The sequence below is a fragment of the Dendrobates tinctorius genome, unplaced genomic scaffold (assembly GCF_039654945.1).
Source record: "Dendrobates tinctorius isolate UK_male_01 unplaced genomic scaffold, ASM3965494v1 ptg000272l, whole genome shotgun sequence".
Lineage (NCBI taxonomy): Eukaryota > Metazoa > Chordata > Amphibia > Anura > Dendrobatidae > Dendrobates > Dendrobates tinctorius.
In genome coordinates, this window is record NW_027361939.1 from 11585742 (window position 1) to 11608392 (window position 22651).

At 40.1% G+C, this 22651-nt stretch overlaps 27 non-coding genes across 27 annotated transcripts; all 27 read right to left on the reverse strand.

Annotated features, from left to right (window-relative positions):
* Positions 1-159: 159 nt before the first annotated feature.
* On the reverse strand, positions 160-232 carry TRNAR-CCU (transfer RNA arginine (anticodon CCU)). Its single transcript has one exon. It is a non-coding gene; the product is annotated as a tRNA-Arg (tRNA).
* A 126-nt stretch (positions 233-358) lies between these two features.
* On the reverse strand, positions 359-451 carry TRNAI-UAU (transfer RNA isoleucine (anticodon UAU)). Its single transcript is given in 2 exon segments — positions 359-394; positions 414-451. It is a non-coding gene; the product is annotated as a tRNA-Ile (tRNA).
* An 888-nt stretch (positions 452-1339) lies between these two features.
* Positions 1340-1412, reverse strand: TRNAR-CCU (transfer RNA arginine (anticodon CCU)). The gene has a single exon. It is a non-coding gene; the product is annotated as a tRNA-Arg (tRNA).
* A 1305-nt stretch (positions 1413-2717) lies between these two features.
* Positions 2718-2810, reverse strand: TRNAI-UAU (transfer RNA isoleucine (anticodon UAU)). The gene is given in 2 exon segments: positions 2718-2753; positions 2773-2810. It is a non-coding gene; the product is annotated as a tRNA-Ile (tRNA).
* Positions 2811-3896: 1086 nt separating this feature from the next.
* TRNAI-UAU (transfer RNA isoleucine (anticodon UAU)) lies at positions 3897-3989 on the reverse strand. Its single transcript is given in 2 exon segments — positions 3897-3932; positions 3952-3989. It is a non-coding gene; the product is annotated as a tRNA-Ile (tRNA).
* An 887-nt stretch (positions 3990-4876) lies between these two features.
* On the reverse strand, positions 4877-4949 carry TRNAR-CCU (transfer RNA arginine (anticodon CCU)). The gene has a single exon. It is a non-coding gene; the product is annotated as a tRNA-Arg (tRNA).
* Positions 4950-6054: 1105 nt separating this feature from the next.
* Positions 6055-6127, reverse strand: TRNAR-CCU (transfer RNA arginine (anticodon CCU)). Its single transcript has one exon. It is a non-coding gene; the product is annotated as a tRNA-Arg (tRNA).
* Positions 6128-7223: 1096 nt separating this feature from the next.
* TRNAR-CCU (transfer RNA arginine (anticodon CCU)) lies at positions 7224-7296 on the reverse strand. The gene has a single exon. It is a non-coding gene; the product is annotated as a tRNA-Arg (tRNA).
* A 126-nt stretch (positions 7297-7422) lies between these two features.
* Positions 7423-7515, reverse strand: TRNAI-UAU (transfer RNA isoleucine (anticodon UAU)). Its single transcript is given in 2 exon segments — positions 7423-7458; positions 7478-7515. It is a non-coding gene; the product is annotated as a tRNA-Ile (tRNA).
* Positions 7516-8402: 887 nt separating this feature from the next.
* Positions 8403-8475, reverse strand: TRNAR-CCU (transfer RNA arginine (anticodon CCU)). Its single transcript has one exon. It is a non-coding gene; the product is annotated as a tRNA-Arg (tRNA).
* A 127-nt stretch (positions 8476-8602) lies between these two features.
* Positions 8603-8695, reverse strand: TRNAI-UAU (transfer RNA isoleucine (anticodon UAU)). Its single transcript is given in 2 exon segments — positions 8603-8638; positions 8658-8695. It is a non-coding gene; the product is annotated as a tRNA-Ile (tRNA).
* Positions 8696-9582: 887 nt separating this feature from the next.
* TRNAR-CCU (transfer RNA arginine (anticodon CCU)) lies at positions 9583-9655 on the reverse strand. The gene has a single exon. It is a non-coding gene; the product is annotated as a tRNA-Arg (tRNA).
* A 126-nt stretch (positions 9656-9781) lies between these two features.
* TRNAI-UAU (transfer RNA isoleucine (anticodon UAU)) lies at positions 9782-9874 on the reverse strand. The gene is given in 2 exon segments: positions 9782-9817; positions 9837-9874. It is a non-coding gene; the product is annotated as a tRNA-Ile (tRNA).
* An 887-nt stretch (positions 9875-10761) lies between these two features.
* Positions 10762-10834, reverse strand: TRNAR-CCU (transfer RNA arginine (anticodon CCU)). The gene has a single exon. It is a non-coding gene; the product is annotated as a tRNA-Arg (tRNA).
* A 127-nt stretch (positions 10835-10961) lies between these two features.
* TRNAI-UAU (transfer RNA isoleucine (anticodon UAU)) lies at positions 10962-11054 on the reverse strand. Its single transcript is given in 2 exon segments — positions 10962-10997; positions 11017-11054. It is a non-coding gene; the product is annotated as a tRNA-Ile (tRNA).
* Positions 11055-11941: 887 nt separating this feature from the next.
* On the reverse strand, positions 11942-12014 carry TRNAR-CCU (transfer RNA arginine (anticodon CCU)). Its single transcript has one exon. It is a non-coding gene; the product is annotated as a tRNA-Arg (tRNA).
* Positions 12015-12140: 126 nt separating this feature from the next.
* TRNAI-UAU (transfer RNA isoleucine (anticodon UAU)) lies at positions 12141-12233 on the reverse strand. The gene is given in 2 exon segments: positions 12141-12176; positions 12196-12233. It is a non-coding gene; the product is annotated as a tRNA-Ile (tRNA).
* An 887-nt stretch (positions 12234-13120) lies between these two features.
* Positions 13121-13193, reverse strand: TRNAR-CCU (transfer RNA arginine (anticodon CCU)). The gene has a single exon. It is a non-coding gene; the product is annotated as a tRNA-Arg (tRNA).
* A 127-nt stretch (positions 13194-13320) lies between these two features.
* Positions 13321-13413, reverse strand: TRNAI-UAU (transfer RNA isoleucine (anticodon UAU)). The gene is given in 2 exon segments: positions 13321-13356; positions 13376-13413. It is a non-coding gene; the product is annotated as a tRNA-Ile (tRNA).
* Positions 13414-14300: 887 nt separating this feature from the next.
* Positions 14301-14373, reverse strand: TRNAR-CCU (transfer RNA arginine (anticodon CCU)). Its single transcript has one exon. It is a non-coding gene; the product is annotated as a tRNA-Arg (tRNA).
* A 1305-nt stretch (positions 14374-15678) lies between these two features.
* Positions 15679-15771, reverse strand: TRNAI-UAU (transfer RNA isoleucine (anticodon UAU)). Its single transcript is given in 2 exon segments — positions 15679-15714; positions 15734-15771. It is a non-coding gene; the product is annotated as a tRNA-Ile (tRNA).
* An 887-nt stretch (positions 15772-16658) lies between these two features.
* TRNAR-CCU (transfer RNA arginine (anticodon CCU)) lies at positions 16659-16731 on the reverse strand. The gene has a single exon. It is a non-coding gene; the product is annotated as a tRNA-Arg (tRNA).
* Positions 16732-18036: 1305 nt separating this feature from the next.
* On the reverse strand, positions 18037-18129 carry TRNAI-UAU (transfer RNA isoleucine (anticodon UAU)). The gene is given in 2 exon segments: positions 18037-18072; positions 18092-18129. It is a non-coding gene; the product is annotated as a tRNA-Ile (tRNA).
* Positions 18130-19016: 887 nt separating this feature from the next.
* Positions 19017-19089, reverse strand: TRNAR-CCU (transfer RNA arginine (anticodon CCU)). Its single transcript has one exon. It is a non-coding gene; the product is annotated as a tRNA-Arg (tRNA).
* Positions 19090-19215: 126 nt separating this feature from the next.
* On the reverse strand, positions 19216-19308 carry TRNAI-UAU (transfer RNA isoleucine (anticodon UAU)). The gene is given in 2 exon segments: positions 19216-19251; positions 19271-19308. It is a non-coding gene; the product is annotated as a tRNA-Ile (tRNA).
* Positions 19309-20394: 1086 nt separating this feature from the next.
* Positions 20395-20487, reverse strand: TRNAI-UAU (transfer RNA isoleucine (anticodon UAU)). The gene is given in 2 exon segments: positions 20395-20430; positions 20450-20487. It is a non-coding gene; the product is annotated as a tRNA-Ile (tRNA).
* A 1086-nt stretch (positions 20488-21573) lies between these two features.
* On the reverse strand, positions 21574-21666 carry TRNAI-UAU (transfer RNA isoleucine (anticodon UAU)). Its single transcript is given in 2 exon segments — positions 21574-21609; positions 21629-21666. It is a non-coding gene; the product is annotated as a tRNA-Ile (tRNA).
* Positions 21667-22651: the final 985 nt, after the last annotated feature.

Genomic DNA, 22651 nt, shown 5'->3' on the forward strand with positions numbered 1-22651 from the left:
CGTATTAACACTTCTCTCAGTACATAGAAAGGATCGCTCTAAATGGCAGAGGTTTGCAAGAACTAAGTCACGAGAAAACAAGACAATCGTCCAGTAGAACAGTTTTCACCTGCACCATCAACATTCCATGAGATGCTGTTGGAAAGGGAAATCCACAAGCACCCCAGATGGGACTCGAACCCACAATCCCTGGCTTAGGAGGCCGGTGCCTTATCCATTAGGCCACTGGGGCTGGTTAGCAAAGTTAAGAAATCAAAAAAAATTTTTTTCCTCATAAGAGTGAAGCAATCGCCACCAAATCATGAACTGATTCAACTACTTCAGTAGTCAAAAATACTAAAGAAAGACAAGAAAAGAAGGCTACAGGTGAGGGTCGAACTCACAACCTCGGCATTGCTCAACAGTTACTGCTTTATAAGTACCGCGCGCTGACCGATTGCGCCACTGGAGCCATGCGGGTACGGATAGAAAGGATAAATTCTCCAAAAAAAAGAGACATTTGAAAGGGGATTGTTCTTCAGGAAATTAACTATTGCTTACAACAGGTTTGGGCGGGGGGGTTATAATAATGTTTGACAATATGTATTCTACCATATCGCAATCTTTCTTAAAAATGAGAAATTTGTGCGCTGGGTCTTTTTAGACTCAAACATCCTGGGATTTTTTCAGGAAATGCGCTCGAACATTTGCTGCAATGAACACACGTTGACGCTATAGTTTGGATTGAAGCATCTAATGAGGGTTTGCCAAAATTCTTCTGAATTCAGGGGCAAAAGGGTCATCTGTGACATCACCTTTTGTGATTCCTAGATCCTGTATTAACAGCTGCGTACAGAGGTGTTGTCAGTCTTTGTAACCCTACCTCTGACATTAAGGTGAAACTGCTCGATAACGACAGGATGTACGAGTCCAAAATAGCTCCAGTGGCCAGGGTGAAAATTGAAAGATTACTCATTTTGTTTTTTAATAAAGAACATGATATGGAAAACCATTGTCAAAAATGTTCCAAAAATGGTTCACTTTTTTCTCTTATTCTTTTATATTTTGAGATTTGCAAACATTGTGTGGTTGAAAGCATATCCATATCTTAGAAAATATACTCTGTGGTATTCGGGGCATTAGTGAAGATGAAAACAATTAAGATGCTAGGCTTTTCCGCCACACAAAGTCGATACTGTTGCGTGTTAACACTTCTCTCAGTACATAGAAAGGATCGCTCTAAATGGCAGAGGTTTGCAAGAACTAAGTCACGAGAAAACAAGACAATCGTCCTGTAGAACAGTTTTCACCTGCACCATCAACATTCCATGAGATGCTGTTGGAAAGGGAAATCCACAAGCACCCCAGATGGGACTTGAACCCACAATCCCTGGCTTAGGAGGCCAGTGCCTTATCCATTAGGCCACTGGGGCTGGATAGCAACGGTAAAAAATCAAAAAAATTTTTTTTCCTCATAAGAGTGAAGCAATCGCCACCAAATCATGAACCGATTCAACTACTTCAGTAGTCAAAAATACTAAAGAAAGACAAGAAAAGAATGCTCCAGGTGAGGGTCGAATTCACAACCTCGACATTGCTCAACAGTTACTGCTTTATAAGTACGGCGCGCTGACCGATTGCGCCACTGGAGCCATGCGGGTACGGATGGAAAGGATAAATTCTCCAAAAAAAAGAGACATTTGAAAGGGGATTGTTCTTCAGGAAATTAACTATTGCTTACAACAGGTTTGGGCGGGGGGTTATAATAATGTTTGACAATATGTATTCTACCATATCGCAATCTTTCTTAAAAATGAGAAATTTGTGCGCTGGGTCTTTTTAGACTCAAACATCCTGGGATTTTTTCAGGAAATGCGCTCGTACATTTGCTGCAATGAACACACGTTGACGCTATAGTTTGCATTGAAGCATCTAATGAGGGTTTGCCAAAATTCTTCTGAATTCAGGGGCAAAAGGGTCATCTGTGACATCACCTTTTGTGATTCCTAGATCCTGTATTAACAGCTGCGTACAGAGGTGTTGTCAGTCTTTGTAACCCTACCTCTGACATTAAGGTGAAACTGCTCGAGAACGACAGGATGTACGAGTCCAAAATAGCTCCAGTGGCCAGGGTGAAAATTGAAAGATTAATCATTTTGTTTTTTAACAAAGAACATGATATGGAAAACCATTGTCAAAAATGTTCCAAAAATGGTTCACTTTTTTCACTTATTCTTTTATATTTTGAGATTTGCAAACATTGTGTGGTTGAAAGCATATCCATATCTTAGAAAATATACTCTGTGGTATTCGGGGCATTAGTGAAGATGAAAACAATTAAGATGCTAGGCTTTTCCGCCACACAAAGTCGATACAGTTGCGTTTTAACATTTCTCTCAGTACATAGAAAGGATCGCTCTAAATGACAGAGGTTTGCAAGAACTAAGTCACGAGAAAACAAGACAATCGTCAAGTCGAACAGTTTTCACCTGCACCATCAACATTCCATGAGATGCTGTTGGAAAGGGATATCCACAAGCACCCCAGATGGGACTCGAACACACAATTCCTAGCTTAGGAGGCCAGTGCCTTATCCATTAGGCCACTTGGGCTGGATAGCAAAGGTAAAAAATAAAAAAAAAATTTTTTCCTCATAAGAGTGAAGCAATCGCCACCAAATCATGAACCGATTCAAGTACTTCAGTAGTCAAAAATACTAAACAAAGACAAGAAAAGAATGCTCCAGGTGAGGGTCGAACTCACAACCTCGGCATTGCTCAACAGTTACTGCTTTATAAGTACCGTGCGCTGACTGATTGCGCCACTGGAGCCATGCGGGTACGGATGGAAAGGATAAATTCTCCAAAAAAAAGAGACATTTGAAAGGGGATTGTTCTTCAGGAAATTAACTATTGCTTACAACAGGTTTGGGCGGGGGGTTATAATAATGTTTGACAATATGTATTCTACCATATCGCAATCTTTCTTAAAAATGAGAAATTTGTGCGCTGGGTCTTTTTAGACTCAAACATCCTGGGATTTTTTCAGGAAATGCGCTCGTACATTTGCTGCAATGAACACACGTTGACGCTATAGTTTGCATTGAAGCATCTAATGAGGGTTTGCCAAAATTCTTCTGAACTCAGGGGCAAAAGGGTCATCTGTGACATCACCTTTTGTGATTCCTAGATCCTGTATTAACAGCTGCGTACAGAGGTGTTGTCAGTCTTTGTAACCCTACCTCTGACATTAAGGTGAAACTGCTCGAGAACGACAGGATGTACGAGTCCAAAATAGCTCCAGTGGCCAGGGTGAAAATTGAAAGATTACTCATTTTGTTTTTTAATAAAGAACATGATATGGAAAACCATTGTCAAAAATGTTCCAAAAATGGTTCACTTTTTTCACTTATTCTTTTATATTTTGAGATTTGCAAACATTGTGTGGTTGAAAGCATATCCATATCTTAGAAAATATACTCTGTGGTATTCGGGGCATTAGTGAAGATGAAAACAATTAAGATGCTTGGCTTTTCCGCCACACAAAGTCGATACAGCTGCGTTTTAACATTTCTCTCAGTACATAGAAAGGATAGCTCTAAATGACAGAGGTTTGCAAGAACTAAGTCACGAGAAAACAAGACAATCGTCCAGTAGAACAGTTTTCACCTGCACCATCAACATTCCATGAGATGCTGTTGGAAAGGGAAATCCACAAGCACCCCAGATGGGACTCGAACCCACAATTCCTAGCTTAGGAGGCCAGTGCCTTATCCATTAGGCCATTTGGGTTGGATAGCAAAGGTAAAAAATCAAAAAAAATTTTTTTCCTCATAAGAGTGAAGCAATCGCCACCAAATCATGAACCGATTCAAGTACTTCAGTAGTCAAAAATACTAAACAAAGACAAGAAAAGAATGCTCCAGGTGAGGGTCGAACTCACAACCTCGGCATTGCTCAATAGTTACTGCTTTATAAGTACCGCGCGCTGACTGATTGCGCCACTGGAGCCATGCGGGTACGGATGGAAAGGATAAATTCTCCAAAAAAAAGAGACATTTGAAAGGGGATTGTTCTTCAGGAAATTAACTATTGCTTACAACAGGTTTGGGCGGGGGGTTATAATAATGTTTGACAATATGTATTCTACCATATCACAATCTTTCTAAAAAATGAGAAATTTGTGCGCTGGGTCTTTTTAGACTAAAACATCCTGGGATTTTTTCAGGAAATGCGCTCGTACATTTGCTGCAATGAACACACGTTGACGCTATAGTTTGCATTGAAGCATCTAATGAGGGTTTGCCAAAATTCTTCTGAATTCAGGGGCAAAAGGGTCATCTGTGACATCACCTTTTGTGATTCCTAGATCCTGTATTAACAGCTGCGTACAGAGGTGTTGTCAGTCTTTGTAACCCTACCTCTGAGATTAAGGTGAAACTGCTCGAGAACGACAAGATGTACGAGTCCAAAATAGCTCCAGTGGCCAGGGTGAAAATTGAAAGATTACTCATTTTGTTTTTTAATAAAGAACATGATATGGAAAACCATTGTCAAAAATGTTCCAAAAATGGTTCACTTTTTTCACTTATTCTTTTATATTTTGAGATTTGCAAACATTGTGTGGTTGAAAGCATATCCATATCTTAGAAAATATACTCTGTGGTATTCAGGGCATTAGTGAAGATGAAAACAATTAAGATGCTAGGCTTTTCCGCCACACAAAGTCGATACTGTTGCGTGTTAACACTTCTCTCAGTACATAGAAAGGATCGCTCTAAATGGCAGAGGTTTGCAAGAACTAAGTCACGAGAAAACAAGACAATCGTCCAGTAGAACAGTTTTCACCTGCACCATCAACATTCCATGAGATGCTGTTGGAAAGGGAAATCCACAAGCACCCCAAATGGGACACGAACCCACAATCTCTGGCTTAGGAGGCCAGTGCCTTATCCATTAGGCCACTGGGGCTGGATAGCAACGGAAAAAATCAAAAAAATTTTTTTTCCTCATAAGAGTGAAGCAATCGCCACCAAATCATGAACCGATTCAACTAATTCAGTAGTCAAAAATACTAAAGAAAGACAAGAAAAGAATGATCCAGGTGAGGGTCGAACTCACAATCTCGGCATTGCTCAACAGTTACTGCTTTATAAGTACGGCACGCTGACCGATTGCGCCACTGGAGCCAGGCAGGTACGCATAGAAAGGATAAATTCTCCAAAAAATAGAGACATTTGAAAGGGGATTGTTCTTCAGGAAATTAACTATTGCTTACAACAGGTTTGGGCGGGGGGTTATAATAATGTTTGACAATATGTATTCTACCATATCGCAATCTTTCTAAAAAATGAGAAATTTGTGCGCTGGGTCTTTTTAGACTCAAACATCCTGGGATTTTTTCAGGAAATGCGCTCGTACATTTGCTGCAATGAACACACGTTGACGCTATAGTTTGCATTGAAGCATCTAATGAGGGTTTGCCAAAATTCTTCTGAATTCAGGGGCAAAAGGGTTATCTGTGACATCACCTTTTGTGATTCCTAGATCCTGTATTAACAGCTACGTACAGAGGTGTTGTCAGTCTTTGTAACCCTACCTCTGACATTAAGGTGAAACTGCTCGAGAACGACAGGATGTACGAGTCCAAAATAGCTCCAGTGGCCAGGGTGAAAATTGAAAGATTACTCATTTTGTTTTTTAATAAAGAACATGATATGGAAAACCATTGTCAAAAATGTTCCAAAAATGGTTCACTTTTTTCACTTATTCTTTTATATTTTGAGATTTGCAAACATTGTGTGGTTGAAAGCATATCCATATCTTAGAAAATATACTCTGTGGTATTCGGGGCATTAGTGAAGATGAAAACAATTAAGATGCTAGGCTTTTCCGCCACACAAAGTCGATACTGTTGCGTGTTAACACTTCTCTCAGTACATAGAAAGGATCGCTCTAAATGGCAGAGGTTTGCAAGAACTAAGTCACGAGAAAACAAGACAATCGTCCAGTAGAACAGTTTTCACCTGCACCATCAACATTCCATGAGATGCTGTTGGAAAGGGAAATCCACAAGCACCTCAGATGGGACTCGAACCCACACTCCCTGGCTTAGGAGGCCAGTGCCTTATCCATTAGGCCACTGGGGCTGGATAGCAAAGGTAAAAAATCAAAAAAAATTTTTTTCCTCATAAGAGTGAAGCAATCGCCACCAAATCATGAACCGATTCAACTAATTCAGTAGTCAAAAATACTAAAGAAAGACAAGAAAATAATACTCCAGGTGAGGGTCGAACTCACAACCTCAACAGTTACTGCTTTATAAGTACCGCGCGCTGACCGATTGCGCCACTGGAGCCATGGGGGTATGGATGGAAAGGATAAATTCTCCAAAAAAAAGAGACATTTGAAAGGGGATTGTTCTTCAGGAAATTAATTATTGCTTACAACAGGTTTGGGCGGGGGGTTGTAATAATGTTTGACAATATGTATTCTACCATATCGCAATCTTTCTTAAAAATGAGAAATTTGTGCGCTGGGTCTTTTTAGACTCAAACATCCTGGGATTTTTTCAGGAAATGCGCTCGTACATTTGCTGCAATGAACACACGTTGACGCTATAGTTTGCATTGAAGCATCTAATGAGGGTTTGCCAAAATTCTTCTGAATTCAGGGGCAAAAGGGTCATCTGTGACATCACCTTTTGTGATTCCTAGATCCTGTATTAACAGCTGCGTACAGAGGAGTTGTCAGTCTTTGTAACCCTACCTCTGACATTAAGGTGAAACTGCTCGAGAACGACAGGATGTACGAATCCAAAATAGCTCCAGTGGCCAGGGTGAAAATTGAAAGATTACTCATTTTGTTTTTTAATAAAGAACATGATATGGAAAACCATTGTCAAAAATGTTCCAAAAATGGTTCACTTTTTTCACTTATTCTTTTATATTTTGAGATTTGCAAACATTGTATGGTTGAAAGCATATCCATATCTTAGAAAACATACTCTGTGGTATTCGGGGCATTAGTGAAGATGAAAACAATTAAGATGCTAGGCTTTTCTGCCACACAAAGTCGATACTGTTGCGTGTTAACACTTCTCTCAGTACATAGAAAGGATCGCTCTAAATGGCAGAGGTTTGCAAGAACTAAGTCACGAGAAAACAAGACAATCGTCCAGTAGAACAGTTTTCACCTGCACCATCAAGATTCCATGAGATGCTGTTGGAAAGGGAAATCCACAAGCACCCCAGATGGGACTCGAACCCACAATCGCTGGCTTAGGAGGCCAGTGCCTTATCCATTAGGCCACTGGGGCTGGATAGCAACAGTAAAAAATCAAAAAAAATTTTTTTCCTCATAAGAGTGAAGCAATCGCCACCAAATCATGAACCGATTCAACTACTTCAGTAGTCAAAAATACTAAAGAAAGACAAGAAAAGAATGCTCGAGGTGAGGGTCGAACTCACAACCTCGGCATTGCTCAACAGTTACTGCTTTATAAGTACCGCGCGCTGACCGATTGCGCCACTGGAGCCATGCGGGTACGGATAGAAAGGATAAATTCTCCAAAAAAAAGAGACATTTGAAAGGGGATTGTTCTTCAGGAAATTAACTATTGCTTACAACAGGTTTGAGCGGGGGGTTATAATAATGTTTGACAATATGTTTTCTATAATATCGCAATCTTTCTTAAAAATGAGAAATTTGTGCGCTTGGTCTTTTTAGACTCAAACATCCTGGGATTTTTTCAGGAAATGCGCTCGTACATTTGCTGCAATGAACACACGTTGACGCTATAGTTTGTATTGAAGCATCTAATGAAGGTTTGCCAAAATTCTTCTGAATTCAGGGGCAAAAGGGTCATCTGTGACATCACCTTTTGTGATTCCTAGATCCTGTATTAACAGCTGCGTACAGAGGTGTTGTCAGTCTTTGTAACCCTACCTCTGACATTAAGGTGAAACTGATCGAGAACGACAGGATGTACGAGTCCAAAATAGCTGCAGTGTCCAGGGTGAAAATTGAAAGATTTCTCATTTTGTTTTTTAATAAAGAACATGATATGGAAAACCATTGTCAAAAATGTTCCAAAAATGGTTCACTTTTTTCACTTATTCTTTTATATTTTGAGATTTGCAAACATTGTGTGGTTGAAAACATATCCATATCTTAGAAAATATACTCTGTGGTATTCGGGGCATTAGTGAAGATGAAAACAATTAAGATGCTAGGCTTTTCCGCCACACAAAGTCGATACTGTTGCGTGTTAACACTTCTCTCAGTACATAGAAAGGATCGCTGTAAATGGCAGAGGTTTGCAAGAACTAAGTCACGAGAAAACAAGACAATCGTCCAGTAGAACAGTTTTCACCTGCACCATCAACATTCCATGAGATGCTGTTGGAAAGGGAAATCCACAAGCACCCCAGATGGGACTCGAACCCACAATCCCTGGCTTAGGAGGCCAGTGCCTTATCCATTAGGCCACTGGGGCTGGATAGCAACGGTAAAAAATCAAAAAACATTTTTTTTCCTCATAAGAGTGAAGCAATCGCCACCAAATCATGAACCGATTCAACTACTTCAGTAGTCAAAAATACTAAAGAAAGACAAGAAAAGAATGCTCCAGGTGAGGGTCTAACTCACAACCTCGGCATTGCTCAACAGTTACTGCTTTATAAGTACCGCGCGCTGACCGATTGCGCCACTGGAGCCATGCGGGTACGGATGGAAAGGATAAATTCTCCAAAAAAAAGAGACATTTGAAAGGGGATTGTTCTTCAGGAAATTAACTATTGCTTACAACAGGTTTGGGCGGGGGGTTATAATAATGTTTGACAATATGTATTCTACCATATCGCAATCTTTCTTAAAAATGAGAAATTTGTGCGCTGGGTCTTTTTAGACTCAAACATCCTGGGATTTTTTCAGGAAATGCGCTCGTACATTTGCTGCAATGAACACATGTTGACGCTATAGTTTGCATTGAAGCATCTAATGAGGGTTTGCCAAAATTCTTCTGAATTCAAGGGCAAAAGGGTCATCTGTGACATCACCTTTTGTGATTCCTAGATCCTGTATTAACAGCTGCGTACAGAGGTGTTGTCAGTCTTTGTAACCCTACCTCTGACATTAAGGTGAAACTGCTCGAGAACGACAGGATGTACGAGTCCAAAATAGCTCCAGTGGCCAGGGTTAAAATTGAAAGATTACTCATTTTGTCTTTTAATAAAGAACATGATATGGAAAACCATTGTCAAAAATGTTCCAAAAATGGTTCACTTTTTTCACTTATTCTTTTATATTTTGAGTTTTGCAAACATTGTGTGGTTGAAAGCATATCCATATCTTAGAAAATATACTCTGTGGTATTCGGGGCATTAGTGAAGATGAAAACAATTAAGATGCTAGGCTTTTCCGCCACACAAAGTCGATACTGTTGCGTGTTAACACTTCTCTCAGTACATAGAAAGGATCGCTCTAAATGGCAGAGGTTTGCAAGAACTAAGTCACGAGAAAAAAAGACAATCGTCCAGTAGAACAGTTTTCACCTGCACCATCAACATTCCATGAGATGCTGTTGGAAAGGGAAAACCACAAGCACACCAGATGGGACTCGAACCCACAATCCCTGGCTTAGGAGGCCAGTGCCTTATCCATTAGGCCACTGGGGCTGGTTAGCAAAGGTGAAAAATCAAAAAAAATTTTTTTCCTCATAAGAGTGAAGCAATCGCCACCAAATCATGAACCGATTCAACTACTTCAGTAGTCAAAAATACTAAAGAAAGACAAGAAAAGAATGCTCCAGGTGAGGGTCGAACTCACAACCTCAGCATTGCTCAACAGTTACTGCTTTATAAGTACCGCGCGCTGACCGATTGCGCCACTGGAGCCATGCGGGTACTGATGGAAAGGATAAATTCTCCAAAAAAAAGAGACATTTGAAAGGGGATTGTTCTTCAGGAAATTAACTATTGCTTACAACAGGTTTGGGCGGGGGGTTATAATAATGTTTGACAATATGTATTCTACCATATCGCAATCTTTCTTAAAAATGAGAAATTGGTGCGCTGGGTCCTTTTCGACTCAAACATCTTGGGATTTTTTCAGGAAATGCGCTCGTACATTTGCTGCAATGAACACACGTTGACGCTATAGTTTGCATTGAAGCATCTAATGAGGGTTTGCCAAAATTCTTCTGAATTCAGGGGCAAAAGGGTCATCTGTGACATCACCTTTTGTGATTCCTAGATCCTGTATTAACAGCTGCGTACAGAGGTGTTGTCAGTCTTTGTAACCCTACCTCTGACATTAAGGTGAAACTGCTCGAGAACGACAGGATGTACGAGTCCAAAATAGCTCCAGTGGCCAGGGTGAAAATTGAAAGATTTCTCATTTTGTTTTTTAATAAAGAACATGATATGGAAAACCATTGTCAAAAATGTTCCAAAAATGGTTCACTTTTTTCACTTATTCTTTTATATTTTGAGATTTGCAAACATTGTGTGGTTGAAAACATATCCATATCTTAGAAAATATACTCTGTGGTATTCGGGGCATTAGTGAAGATGAAAACAATTAAGATGCTAGGCTTTTCCGCCACACAAAGTCGATACTGTTGCGTGTTAACACTTCTCTCAGTACATAGAAAGGATCGCTGTAAATGGCAGAGGTTTGCAAGAACTAAGTCACGAGAAAACAAGACAATCGTCCAGTAGAACAGTTTTCACCTGCACCATCAACATTCCATGAGATGCTGTTGGAAAGGGAAATCCACAAGCACCCCAGATGGGACTCGAACCCACAATCCCTGGCTTAGGAGGCCAGTGCCTTATCCATTAGGCCACTGGGGCTGGATAGCAACGGTAAAAAATCAAAAAACATTTTTTTTCCTCATAAGAGTGAAGCAATCGCCACCAAATCATGAACCGATTCAACTACTTCAGTAGTCAAAAATACTAAAGAAAGACAAGAAAAGAATGCTCCAGGTGAGGGTCTAACTCACAACCTCGGCATTGCTCAACAGTTACTGCTTTATAAGTACCGCGCGCTGACCGATTGCGCCACTGGAGCCATGCGGGTACGGATGGAAAGGATAAATTCTCCAAAAAAAAGAGACATTTGAAAGGGGATTGTTCTTCAGGAAATTAACTATTGCTTACAACAGGTTTGGGCGGGGGGTTATAATAATGTTTGACAATATGTATTCTACCATATCGCAATCTTTCTTAAAAATGAGAAATTTGTGCGCTGGGTCTTTTTAGACTCAAACATCCTGGGATTTTTTCAGGAAATGCGCTCGTACATTTGCTGCAATGAACATATGTTGACGCTATAGTTTGCATTGAAGCATCTAATGAGGGTTTGCCAAAATTCTTCTGAATTCAAGGGCAAAAGGGTCATCTGTGACATCACCTTTTGTGATTCCTAGATCCTGTATTAACAGCTGCGTACAGAGGTGTTGTCAGTCTTTGTAACCCTACCTCTGACATTAAGGTGAAACTGCTCGAGAATGACAGGATGTACGAGTCCAAAATAGCTCCAGTGGCCAGGGTTAAAATTGAAAGATTACTCATTTTGTCTTTTAATAAAGAACATGATATGGAAAACCATTGTCAAAAATGTTCCAAAAATGGTTCACTTTTTTCACTTATTCTTTTATATTTTGAGATTTGCAAACATTGTGTGGTTGAAAGCATATCCATATCTTAGAAAATATACTCTGTGGTATTCGGGGCATTAGTGAAGATGAAAACAATTAAGATGCTAGGCTTTTCCGCCACACAAAGTCGATACTGTTGCGTGTTAACACTTCTCTCAGTACATAGAAAGGATCGCTCTAAATGGCAGAGGTTTGCAAGAACTAAGTCACGAGAAAAAAAGACAATCGTCCAGTAGAACAGTTTTCACCTGCACCATCAACATTCCATGAGATGCTGTTGGAAAGGGAAATCCACAAGCACCCCAGATGGGACTCGAACCCACAATCCCTGGCTTAGGAGGCCAGTGCCTTATCCATTAGGGCACTGGGGCTGGTTAGCAAAGGTGAAAAATCAAAAAAAAATTTTTTCCTCATAAGAGTGAAGCAATCGCCACCAAATCATGAACTGATTCAACTACTTCAGTAGTCAAAAATACTAAAGAGAGACAAGAAAAGAATGCTCCAGGTGAGGGTCGAACTCACAACCTCAGCATTGCTCAACAGTCACTGCTTTATAAGTACCGCGCGCTGACCGATTGCGCCACTGGAGCCATGCGGGTACGGATGGAAAGGATAAATTCTCCAAAAAAAAGAGACATTTGAAAGGGGATTGTTCTTCAGGAAATTAACTATTGCTTACAACAGGTTTGGGCGGGGGGTTATAATAATGTTTGACAATATGTATTCTACCATATCGCAATCTTTCTTAAAAATGAGAAATTGGTGCGCTGGGTCCTTTTCGACTCAAACATCTTGGGATTTTTTCAGGAAATGCGCTCGTACATTTGCTGCAATGAACACACGTTGACGCTATAGTTTGCATTGAAGCATCTAATGAGGGTTTGCCAAAATTCTTCTGAATTCAGGGGCAAAAGGGTCATCTGTGACATCACCTTTTGTGATTCCTAGATCCTGTATTAACAGCTGCGTACAGAGGTGTTGTCAGTCTTTGTAACCCTACCTCTGACATTAAGGTGAAACTGATCGAGAACGACAGGATGTACGAGTCCAAAATAGCTGCAGTGTCCAGGGTGAAAATTGAAAGATTTCTCATTTTGTTTTTTAATAAAGAACATGATATGGAAAACCATTGTCAAAAATGTTCCAAAAATGGTTCACTTTTTTCACTTATTCTTTTATATTTTGAGATTTGCAAACATTGTGTGGTTGAAAACATATCCATATCTTAGAAAATATACTCTGTGGTATTCGGGGCATTAGTGAAGATGAAAACAATTAAGATGCTAGGCTTTTCCGCCACACAAAGTCGATACTGTTGCGTGTTAACACTTCTCTCAGTACATAGAAAGGATCGCTGTAAATGGCAGAGGTTTGCAAGAACTAAGTCACGAGAAAACAAGACAATCGTCCAGTAGAACAGTTTTCACCTGCACCATCAACATTCCATGAGATGCTGTTGGAAAGGGAAATCCACAAGCACCCCAGATGGGACTCGAACCCACAATCCCTGGCTTAGGAGGGCAGTGCCTTATCCATTAGGCCACTGGGGCTGGATAGCAACGGTAAAAAATCAAAAAACATTTTTTTTCCTCATAAGAGTGAAGCAATCGCCACCAAATCATGAACCGATTCAACTACTTCAGTAGTCAAAAATACTAAAGAAAGACAAGAAAAGAATGCTCCAGGTGAGGGTCTAACTCACAACCTCGGCATTGCTCAACAGTTACTGCTTTATAAGTACCGCGCGCTGACCGATTGCGCCACTGGAGCCATGCGGGTACGGATGGAAAGGATAAATTCTCCAAAAAAAAGAGACATTTGAAAGGGGATTGTTCTTCAGGAAATTAACTATTGCTTACAACAGGTTTGGGCGGGGGGTTATAATAATGTTTGACAATATGTATTCTACCATATCGCAATCTTTCTTAAAAATGAGAAATTTGTGCGCTGGGTCTTTTTAGACTCAAACATCCTGGGATTTTTTCAGGAAATGCGCTCGTACATTTGCTGCAATGAACACATGTTGACGCTATAGTTTGCATTGAAGCATCTAATGAGGGTTTGCCAAAATTCTTCTGAATTCAAGGGCAAAAGGGTCATCTGTGACATCACCTTTTGTGATTCCTAGATCCTGTATTAACAGCTGCGTACAGAGGTGTTGTCAGTCTTTGTAACCCTACCTCTGACATTAAGGTGAAACTGCTCGAGAACGACAGGATGTACGAGTCCAAAATAGCTCCAGTGGCCAGGGTTAAAATTGAAAGATTACTCATTTTGTCTTTTAATAAAGAACATGATATGGAAAACCATTGTCAAAAATGTTCCAAAAATGGTTCACTTTTTTCACTTATTCTTTTATATTTTGAGTTTTGCAAACATTGTGTGGTTGAAAGCATATCCATATCTTAGAAAATATACTCTGTGGTATTCGGGGCATTAGTGAAGATGAAAACAATTAAGATGCTAGGCTTTTCCGCCACACAAAGTCGATACTGTTGCGTGTTAACACTTCTCTCAGTACATAGAAAGGATCGCTCTAAATGGCAGAGGTTTGCAAGAACTAAGTCACGAGAAAAAAAGACAATCGTCCAGTAGAACAGTTTTCACCTGCACCATCAACATTCCATGAGATGCTGTTGGAAAGGGAAAACCACAAGCACACCAGATGGGACTCGAACCCACAATCCCTGGCTTAGGAGGCCAGTGCCTTATCCATTAGGCCACTGGGGCTGGTTAGCAAAGGTGAAAAATCAAAAAAAATTTTTTTCCTCATAAGAGTGAAGCAATCGCCACCAAATCATGAACCGATTCAACTACTTCAGTAGTCAAAAATACTAAAGAAAGACAAGAAAAGAATGCTCGTGGTGAGGGTCGAACTCACAACCTCGGCATTGCTCAACAGTTACTGCTTTATAAGTACCGCGCGCTGGCCGATTGCGCCACTGGAGCCATGCGGGTACGGATGGAAAGGATAAATTCTCCAAAAAAAAGAGACATTTGAAAGGGGATTGTTCTTCAGGAAATTAACTATTGCTTACAACAGGTTTGGGCGGGGGGTTATAATAATGTTTGACAATATGTATTCTACCATATCGCAATCTTTCTTAAAAATGAGAAATTTGTGCGCTGGGTCTTTTTAGACTCAAACATCCTGGGATTTTTTCAGGAAATGCGCTCGTACATTTGCTGCAATGAACACACGTTGACGCTATAGTTTGCATTGAAGCATCTAATGAGGGTTTGCCAAAATTCTTCTGAATTCAGGGGCAAAAGGGTCATCTGTGACATCACCTTTTGTGATTCCTAGATCCTGTATTAACAGCTGCGTAAAGAGGTGTTGTCAGTCTTTGTAACCCTACCTCTGACATTAAGGTGAAACTGCTCGAGAACGACAGGATGTACGAGTCCAAAATAGCTCCAGTGGCCAGGGTGAAAATTGAAAGATTAATCATTTTGTTTTTTAACAAAGAACATGATATGGAAAACCATTGTCAAAAATGTTCCAAAAATGGTTCACTTTTTTCACTTATTCTTTTATATTTTGAGATTTGCAAACATTGTGTGGTTGAAAGCATATCCATATCTTAGAAAATATACTCTGTGGTATTCGGGGCATTAGTGAAGATGAAAACAATTAAGATGCTAGGCTTTTCCGCCACACAAAGTCTATACAGTTGCGTTTTAACATTTCTCTCAGTACATAGAAAGGATCGCTCTAAATGACAGAGGTTTGCAAGAACTAAGTCACGAGAAAACAAGACAATCATCCAGTAGAACAGTTTTCACCTGCACCATCAACATTCCATGAGATGCTGTTGGAAAGGGAAATCCACAAGCACCCCAGATGGGACTCGAACCCACAATTCCTAGCTTAGGAGGCCAGTGCCTTATCCATTAGGCCACTTGGGCTGGATAGCAAAGGTAAAAAATCAAAAAAAATTTTTTTCCTCATAAGAGTGAAGCACTCGCCACCAAATCATGAACCGATTAAAGTACTTCAGTAGTCAAAAATACTAAACAAAGACAAGAAAAGAATGCTCCAGGTGAGGGTCGAACTCACAACCTCGGCATTGCTCAACAGTTACTGCTTTATAAGTACCGCGCGCTGACCGATTGCACCACTGGAGCCATGCGGGTACGGATGGAAAGGATAAATTCTCAAAAAAAAAGAGACATTTGAAAGGGGATTGTTCTTCAGGAAATTAACTATTGCTTACAACAGGTTTGGGCGGGGGGTTATAATAATGTTTGACAATATGTATTCTACCATATCGCAATCTTTCTTAAAAATGAGAAATTTGTGCGCTGGGTCTTTTTAGACTCAAACATCCTGGGATTTTTTCAGGAAATGCGCTCGTACATTTGCTGCAATGAACACACGTTGACGTTATAGTTTGCATTGAAGCATCTAATGAGGGTTTGCCAAAATTCTTCTGAATTCAGGGGCAAAAGGGTCATCTGTGACATCACATTTTGTGATTCCTAGATCCTGTATTAACAGCGGCGTACAGAGGTGTTGTCAGTCTTTGTAACCCTACCTCTGACATTAAGGTGAAACTGCTCGAGAACGACAGGATGTACGAGTCCAAAATAGCTCCAGTGGCCAGGGTGAAAATTGAAAGATTACTCATTTTGTTTTTTAATAAAGAACATGATATGGAAAACCATTGTCAAAAATGTTCCAAAAATGGTTCACTTTTTTCACTTATTCTTTTATATTTTGAGATTTGCAAACATTGTGTGGTTGAAAGCATATCCATATCTTAGAAAATATACTCTGTGGTATTCGGGGCATTAGTGAAGATGAAAACAATTAAGATGCTAGGCTTTTCCGCCACACAAAGTCGATACTGTTGCGTGTTAACACTTCTCTCAGTACATAGAAAGGATCGCTCTAAATGGCAGAGGTTTGCAAGAACTAAGTCACGAGAAAACAAGACAATCGTCCAGTAGAACAGTTTTCACCTGCACCATCAACATTCCATGAGATGCTGTTGGAAAGGGAAATCCACAAGCACCCCAGATGGGACTCGAACCCACAATACCTGGCTTAGGAGGCCAGTGCCTTATCCATTAGGCCACTGGGGCTGGATAGCAAAGGTAAAAAATCAAAAAAAAATTTTTTCCTCATAAGAGTGAAGCAATCGCCACCAAATCATGAACCGATTCAACTACTTCAGTAGTCAAAAATACTAAAGAAAGACAAGAAAAGAATGCTCGTGATGAGGGTCGAACTCACAACCTCGGCATTGCTCAACAGTTACTGCTTTATAAGTACTGCGCGCTGACCGATTGCGCCACTGGAGCCATGCGGGTATGGATGGAAAGGATAAATTCTCCAAAAAAAAGAGACATTTGAAAGGGGATTGTTCTTCAGGAAATTAACTATTGCTTACAACAGGTTTGGGCGGGGGGTTATAATAATGTTTGACAATATGTATTCTACCATATCGCAATCTTTCTTAAAAATGAGAAATTTGTGCGCTGGGTCTTTTTAGACTCAAACATCCTGGGATTTTTTCAGGAAATGCGCTCGTACATTTGCTGCAATGAACACACGTTGACGCTATAGTTTGCATTGAAGCATCTAATGAGGGTTTGCCAAAATTCTTCTGAATTCAGGGGCAAAAGGGTCATCTGTGACATCACCTTTTGTGATTCCTAGATCCTGTATTAACAGCTGCGTACAGAGGTGTTGTCAGTCTTTGTAACCCTACCACTGACATTAAGGTGAAACTGCTCGAGAACGACAGGATGTACGAGTCCAAAATAGCTCCAGTGGCCAGGGTGAAAATTGAAAGATTAATCATTTTGTTTTTTAACAAAGAACATGATATGGAAAACCATTGTCAAAAATTTTCCAAAAATGGTTCACTTTTTTCACTTATTCTTTTATATTTTGAGATTTGCAAACATTGTGTGGTTGAAAGCATATCCATATCTTAGAAAATATACTCTGTGGTATTCGGGGCATTAGTGAAGATGAAAACAATTAAGATGCTAGGCTTTTCCGCCACACAAAATCTATACAGTTGCGTTTTAACATTTCTCTCAGTACATAGAAAGGATCGCTCTAAATGACAGAGGTTTGCAAGAACTAAGTCACGAGAAAACAAGACAATCGTCCAGTAGAACAGTTTTCACCTGCACCATCAACATTCCATGAGATGCTGTTGGAAAGGGAAATCCACAAGCACCCCAGATGGGACTCGAATCCACAATTCCTAGCTTAGGAGGCCAGTGCCTTATCCATTAGGCCACTTGGGCTGGATAGCAAAGGTAAAAAATCAAAAAAAATTTTTTTCCTCATAAGAGTGAAGCAATCGCCACCAAATCATGAACCGATTCAAGTACTTCAGTAGTCAAAAATACTAAACAAAGACAAGAAAATAATGCTCCAGGTGAGGGTCAAACTCACAACCTCGGCATTGCTCAACAGTTACTGCTTTATAAGTACCGCGCGCTGACCAATTGCGCCACTGGAGCCATGCGGGTACGGATGGAAAGGATAAATTCTCCAAAAAAAAGAGACATTTGAAAGGGGATTGTTCTTCAGGAAATTAACTATTGCTTACAACAGGTTTGGGCGGGGGGTTATAATAATGTTTGACAATATGTATTCTACCATATCGCAATCTTTCTAAAAAATGAGAAATTTGTGCGCTGGGTCTTTTTAGACTCAAACATACTGGGATTTTTTCAGGAAATGCGCTCGTACATTTGCTGCAATGAACACACGTTGACGCTATAGTTTGCATTGAAGCATCTAATGAGGGTTTGCCAAAATTCTTCTGAATTCAGGGGCAAAAGGGTCATCTGTGACATCACCTTTTGTGATTCCTAGATCCTGTATTAACAGCTGCGTACAGAGGTGTTGTCAGTCTTTGTAACCCTACCTCTGACATTAAGGTGAAACTGCTCGAGAACGACAAGATGTACGAGTCCAAAAAAGCTCCAGTGGCCAGGGTGAAAATTGAAAGATTACTCATTTTGTTTTTTAATAAAGAACATGATATGGAAAACCATTGTCAAAAATGTTCCAAAAATGGTTCACTTTTTTCACTTATTCTTTTATATTTTGAGATTTGCAAACATTGTGTGGTTGAAAGCATATCCATATCTTAGAAAATATACTCTGTGGTATTCAGGGCATTAGTGAAGATGAAAACAATTAAGATGCTAGGCTTTTCCGCCACACAAAGTCGATACTGTTGCGTGTTAACACTTCTCTCAGTACATAGAAAGGATCGCTCTAAATGGCAGAGGTTTGCAAGAACTAAGTCACGAGAAAACAAGACAATCGTCCAGTAGAAGAGTTTTCACCTGCACCATCAACATTCCATGAGATGCTGTTGGAAAGGGAAATCCACAAGCACCCCAGATGGGACTCGAACCCACACTCCCTGGCTTAGGAGGCCAGTGCCTTATCCATTAGGCCACTGGGGCTGGATAGCAAAGGTAAAAAATCAAAAAAAAATTTTTTCCTCATAAGAGGGAAGCAATCGCCACCAAATCATGAACCGATTCAACTACTTCAGTAGTCAAAAATACTAAATAAAGACAAGAAAAGAATGCTCCAGGTGAGGGTCGAACTCACAACCTCGACATTGCTCAACAGTTACTGCTTTATAAGAACCGCGCGCTGACCGATTGCGCCACTGGAGCCATGCGGGTACGGATGGAAAGGATAAGTTCTCCAAAAAAAAGAGACATTTGAAAGGGGATTGTTCTTCAGGAAATTAACTATTGCTTACAACAGGTTTGGGCGGGGGGTTATAATAATGTTTGACAATATGTATTCTACCATATCGCAATCTTTCTTAAAAATGAGAAATTTGTGCGCTGGGTCTTTTTAGACTCAAACATCCTGGGATTTTTTCAGGAAATGCGCTCGTACATTTGCTGCAATGAACACACGTTGACGCTATAGTTTGCATTGAAGCATCTAATGAGGGTTTGCCAAAATTCTTCTGAATTCAGGGGCAAAAGGGTCATCTGTGACATCACCTTTTGTGATTCCTAGATCCTGTATTAACAGCTGCGTACAGAGGTGTTGTCAGTCTTTGTAACCCTACCTCTGACATTAAGGTGAAACTGCTCGAGAACGACAGGATGTACGAGTCCAAAATAGCTCCAGTGGCCAGGGTGAAAATTGAAAGATTACTCATTTTGTTTTTTAATAAAGAACATGATATGGAAAACCATTGTCAAAAATGTTCCAAAAATGGTTCACTTTTTTCACTTATTCTTTTATATTTTGAGATTTGCAAACATTGTGTGGTTGAAAGCATATCCATATCTTAGAAAATATACTCTGTGGTATTCGGGGCATTAGTGAAGATGAAAACAATTAAGATGCTAGGCTTTTCAGCCACACAAAGTCGATACAGTTGCGTTTTAACATTTCTCTCAGTACATAGAAAGGATCGCTCTAAATGACAGAGGTTTGCAAGAACTAAGTCACGAGAAAACAAGACAATCGTCCAGTAGAACAGTTTTCACCTGCACCATCAACATTCCATGAGATGCTGTTGGAAAGGGAAATCCACAAGCACCCCAGATGGGACTCGAACCCACAATTCCTAGCTTAGGAGGCCAGTGCCTTATCCATTAGGCCACTTGGGCTGGATAGCAAAGGTAAAAAATCAAAAAAAAATTTTTTCCTCATAAGAGGGAAGCAATCGCCACCAAATCATGAACCGATTCAACTACTTCAGTAGTCAAAAATACTAAAGAAAGACAAGAAAAGAATGCTCCAGGTGAGGGTCGAACTCACAACCTCAACATTGCTCAACAGTTACTGCTTTATAAGTACCGCGCGCTGACCGATTGCGCCACTGGAGCCATGCGGGTACGGATGGAAAGGATAAATTCTCCAAAAAAAAGAGACATTTGAAAGGGGATTGTTCTTCAGGAAATTAACTATTGCTTACAACAGGTTTGGGCGGGGGGTTATAATAATGTTTGACAATATGTATTCTACCATATCGCAATCTTTCTTAAAAATGAGAAATTTGTGCGCTGGGTCTTTTTAGACTCAAACATCCTGGGATTTTTTCAGGAAATGCGCTCGTACATTTGCTGCAATGAACACACGTTGACGCTATAGTTTGCATTGAAGCATCTAATGAGGGTTTGCCAAAATTCTTCTGAATTCAGGGGCAAAAGGGTCATCTGTGACATCACCTTTTGTGATTCCTAGATCCTGTATTAACAGCTGCGTACAGAGGTGTTGTCAGTCTTTGTAACCCTACCTCTGACATTAAGGTGAAACTGCTCGAGAACGACAGGATGTACGAGTCCAAAATAGCTCCAGTGGCCAGGGTGAAAATTGAAAGATTACTCATTTTGTTTTTTAATAAAGAACATGATATGGAAAACCATTGTCAAAAATGTTCCAAAAATGGATCACTTTTTTCACTTATTCTTTTATATTTTGAGATTTGCAAACATTGTGTGGTTGAAAGCATATCCATATCTTAGAAAATATACTCTGTGGTATTCGGGGCATTAGTGAAGATGAAAACAATTAAGATGCTAGGCTTTTCCGCCACACAAAGTCGATACAGTTGCGTTTTAACATTTCTCTCAGTACATAGAAAGGATCGCTCTAAGTGACAGAGGTTTGCAAGAACTAAGTCACGAGAAAACAAGACAATCGTCCAGTAGAACAGTTTTCACCTGCACCATCAACATTCCATGAGATGCTGTTGGAAAGGGAAATCCACAAGCACCCCAGATGGGACTCGAACCCACAATTCCTAGCTTAGGAGGCCAGTGCCTTATCCATTAGGCCACTTGGGCTGGATAGCAAAGGTAAAAAATCAAAAAAAAATTTTTTCCTCATAAGAGTGAAGCAATCGCCACCAAATCATGAACCGATTCAACTACTTCAGTAGTCAAAAATACTAAAGAAAGACAAGAAAAGAATGCTCCAGGTGAGGGTCGAACTCACAACCTCGACATTGCTCAACAGTTACTGCTTTATAAGTACCGCGCGCTGACCGATTGCGCCACTGGAGCCATGCGGGTACGGATGGAAAGGATAAATTCTCCAAAAAAAAGAGACATTTGAAAGGGGATTGTTCTTCAGGAAATTAACTATTGCTTACAACAGGTTTGGGCGGGGGGTTATAATAATGTTTGACAATATGTATTCTACCATATCGCAATCTTTCTTAAAAATGAGAAATTTGTGCGCTGGGTCTTTTTAGACTCAAACATCCTGGGATTTTTTCAGGAAATGCGCTCGTACATTTGCTGCAATGAACACACGTTGACGCTATAGTTTGCATTGAAGCATCTAATGAGGGTTTGCCAAAATTCTTCTGAATTCAGGGGCAAAAGGGTCATCTGTGACATCACCTTTTGTGATTCCTAGATCCTGTATTAACAGCTGCGTACAGAGGTGTTGTCAGTCTTTGTAACCCTACCTCTGACATTAAGGTGAAACTGCTCGAGAACGACAGGATGTACGAGTCCAAAATAGCTCCAGTGGCCAGGGTGAAAATTGAAAGATTACTCATTTTGTTTTTTAATAAAGAACATGATATGGAAAACCATTGTCAAAAATGTTCCAAAAATGGTTCACTTTTTTCACTTATTCTTTTATATTTTGAGATTTGCAAACATTGTGTGGTTGAAAGCATATCCATATCTTAGAAAATATACTCTGTGGTATTCGGGGCATTAGTGAAGATGAAAACAATTAAGATGCTAGGCTTTTCCGCCACACAAAGTCGATACAGTTGCGTTTTAACATTTCTCTCAGTACATAGAAAGGATCGCTCTAAATGACAGAGGTTTGCAAGAACTAAGTCACGAGAAAACAAGACAATCGTCCAGTAGAAAAGTTTTCACCTGCACCATCAACATTCCATGAGATGCTGTTGGAAAGGGAAATCCACAAGCACCCCAGATGGGACTCGAACCCACAATTCCTAGCTTAGGAGGCCAGTGCCTTATCCATTAGGCCACTTGGGCTGGATAGCAAAGGTAAAAAATCAAA